A 4,066-nucleotide genomic window follows, 5' to 3' on the forward strand; every position below is an offset into this window, starting at 1 on the left:
CGGAGTCATATAGATTGATTTCCCGAATCTAAGCACCCCCTTTGCAGTGGTGCATCTGTGTGAGGATTAAAATTTTTCCCAGCTGAGGAGTCTCGACAGCACGCTCGTCTCTTCACTTCCCAAAAAATCGGCGACCCATTTTTCCCCATCCACAGATTGGTGACCAAAGTGGGAGATTGATCTCTCGATTGCAATCTCACTTTTCGCAAAATGGTTGATCTTAGGTCAGGATCAGTTACGAATCGTAACAAGAATAATGCTAGCACTAGCAACAACGATGGAATTCCCGAAACTATTCCTGCTTCCAACAGTAGTGGAGACACTACTCCTCCTCACAACAATGTCAAAAATCATCCTCTCTTTGGTCAACATCCTGAGGAAATCAGAGAAAATCCTCCTATTATCGCTGATCTCATGAAGGTTCAGGAGGTTCTCGCCAAGAATCAAACGGATATGGCTGCTACTCAGAAGGAGCTATGTAACTACCTCAAAACTCTCACTGACAAGAAGTCGGATAAAACTCAGGACAAAGGGAAAGACAAGGAAACATCTCCAACGGATCCCGAAGTCATTCCAGTCCCTGACGATGATGAAACCCGCAAAGCTGCAGAACCTCAACCCGCCGGTTTCATCACCCGTGAAGACTTGGAGCGTTTTGTGGATAATCGAGGAAGGGGTCACACAACAACCGTGCACCGTCATCAGCCTCCGTACCCTGCAGCCATGCAAAGGATTCCTCTCCCTAAGGGTTACACCTCTCCCACGTCCATACTCTACAATGGAACGGGGAACGCTCGAGAACACGTCTCTCGATTCCTGGAAGCATTGGGAGAACATGAACACAACCATGTAGTCCGCTTGAAGGAGTTTCCAAATCCCTGACGGGTCGAGCATACACTTGGTACAACAACATCGCACCAGGAAGCATAGCCAATTGGGGAGAAATGATTAATGCTTTCTACAGGAAGTACTTCTTCGTTTCTGAGCAAATTACTCTTTATGACTTGGGAAGGATGGCTCAGAAGACTGCCGAAAATCCGAATGATTATGTGAAGAGGTTCAGGGTTCAAGCTTTGGATTTTCATGATCCAAACGTTACTGAACAACAACTAGTGTACTTGTGCATCAATGGGATGATCTCTGTTTACAGATCTTTGATGGAGAATCTTCGCTTTCAGACCTTTTCGGAACTTCATGAAGCTGCCAAGCGATCAGCAACTAATGCTCCCGCATTGCTAGAAAGAACGAAAACTGTCAAAGTAGAGGAATCAAAAGACAATCGAAGCAGCGCTGCCCGGCGTCTGATAAACAAGCAATACAACGTTGAAACTTCCATGAATGTTACTGAAGGGAGCAAGAGAAAAGCCGAGGCACAACAAGATAAGAATGCTTCTCCAACATCTCACCCTCCAAAAGCTCCAAGGAAGGACAACCAAACTAGAAATGCACAATCACAACAGAATGATGAGGAAGTTCCTGATTTCCCACTTCCCATTGAAGAAGTGATCGAACTACTGGAAGTCTGGATCCAAGATGGTGCAATCAAACTACCTCCTGTCAAAAAGGAACCAACTGCGGAACAAATGAAAAATGCACGCTACTGCCATTTTCATAGGTATGTCAGTCATCCAACACGTGATTGCAGAAATTTGAAACGCACTTTCAAAGAGAAGGCCGACTCAGGGGAACTGGGGACTGAAGGAGTGCAAAAAAGTCCTCTCCTAATCAGAACGTTCGCACCCTCCGAACAGACGGTCAAGGAAGCAGTTCAATCCTTAATCGAGCACGTCTGCGAGTTGTTGTACATGTCAAAGGCACAGAGAGATGATATGTTTACTGCACTGAACCATATTGTGTCAGGAAAACGACTGACAATTCAGGAAACGCTCCCTGAACCACCAGTGACGGACAAGGAGATGTACGACTGGGGACTTATCACTATGGTGCTCAAGGGAAATGAATTCAAAATGCATTGGTCGACATTGGCACTGTTGTCAACATCATCCCGCTGAAAACCCTGAGAGCTGCTGGCATCACTTGACAAGAAGCAACTCATGCTCCCGTCTCAGTCAGAGACCATGAAGGAATCTCCAGGGATGCTTACGGTTACATCGTTCTCAACATAAGAAACTATTCAACCTGGACACAAACTAAATTCTTCATAATTAAGGAGGATCCGGGATATGACATGATTCATCTTTAGTTATGAAATTCTTCGTCGAGGAAAGTTCCGACTCAGAAGATGATCAACCTTTCGAGCATTTGGAGAAGGTCCAATCCTTAATAGGGCTCACACAAAAGCCTGAAGAAAGCGCACATGAATTTATCAGCAGATTCCGCATGCAGGAAAGTCTTATTCCCCCTCATAATTCCATATTAGAAACTTTCAACTATGTTTCCTTTATCCGGGGACTCAATCACACTCATGACCAAGATATCATCAAATGCTATGAGTGGGTAGTCTCGCCTCGGCAGTACTACACTAAATGGTTGGAATCTCTCGGAGCTGATGACCCCATTGGAAGGTTCATCGATGAAGACCTAGATCAGTTCCACAAGCATTATTCAGCATACTCTCCTCTACATAAATGCCCACATGTGCCGCAGAATTGGAAAGCTTTATCAACATGGAATCCCACTGCACGAGTGATAAGCACGGAAGTGATACATTTTATACCCATATTTATACTAGCTAGGACTCGATATCTTTGCTAACGATACCATTTTAGTGCTTTTGTAGAAAGTACAAGCGAATTGGATTACCGGAGAATAAACCGCTTAAATTGGAGATGAAATGACAATAAGCACCAATGTGATGCTCAAGGTACAAAAGGAACAAGTGGACTACCAAGTCCATAACTCATGCTGGCACACCATCTTGCCGTTCACGAACCAAGGGAATGGTCACTATCTGCCAAGCATGTGAAACCACTAGGAGGGAGAGTTTTGGGAGGATTTAGAACATCACAGAGGCGAGAAATTGAAGTTGCAGAGAGTCACCATTTTTGTTGCTGCATAGCTGAAGAACACGAAGAACAGACTAGCAAAGACAGTCGTTTTTCTACAGTGATAACGACTCACAGCCGAGGGTCGTACAACAGAGGCAGACTTATTTGCTACAGCGTTTGCGACACAGAGGCGTGGGTCTTAGAGAAACAGTAAAACATATAACTATTACAAACCCGATTTTCATTATATTTCTCCCTTTTCATCATTTGTAAACCATTTTTGAGCAATAATAATGAATTTCGAGCGTGTTTCCAACATGATGATGTGCTAATTCTCTCACAACCAAGGCAATGAGGAAGATATTTACGCATGAATAATTTGGTAACTATTACATTTTCTCTAATATTTAATTATAATTCACTCAATCACTGCTTTTGCAGAGTTTTAAATTGTTTGCGTAATTTTCCTAATCAGTTGTGATTCAATTAGACAGTTATGCTTTGTTTAGATAATCTATGCTTAAGGGATACAATTGATGTTTGAGAATTTGCTTGATTATTAGTGAGTTAAGATATAAAGGACTTAAAAGATAATTAGACTTTTGGATTATTTACCATCATTAATTCATGTGTAATAGTGGAATCAGTGTCTTGGTTATTTTCTCATATCTTGAAGTCAATTTTGTAATAAGTTTTCTTTACTTTTAAGTTTTATAAGTCTAAAAATCCATTGCTTTCACAAGTCTCAACGAACCTTTTTACTACAACATTATTGAGTCACATCAATTTTTGGCGCCGCTGCCGGGGAGCGGTTGTGGAATATTGTAATTAGTATTTTTGATTTTGTAAATAGTTAGGTGTTTATTTATATTATTTTTTTTTGTACAGTATTTTTATTTTTTTAGGATTTTTTTCTTCCTTTTGACTTGTTTTGTGCTTAAGAATTTTATTTCAGGAGCCTTTTTGAGAATGATGAGTGCTTTACGCGAGACGTCGTCTATGACGCTTGGGGAATACATGTATGGGTCACGGTATAAGGAAGTTCTTGATTATAATAGTCTCAGGTATGAAACTTGGAATCCACATAATTTTGCTATGGGTGGTTATTCAGATGAGTA

Source organism: Papaver somniferum, chromosome 9 (assembly GCF_003573695.1).
Source record: "Papaver somniferum cultivar HN1 chromosome 9, ASM357369v1, whole genome shotgun sequence".
Classification (NCBI taxonomy): Eukaryota; Viridiplantae; Streptophyta; class Magnoliopsida; order Ranunculales; family Papaveraceae; genus Papaver; species Papaver somniferum.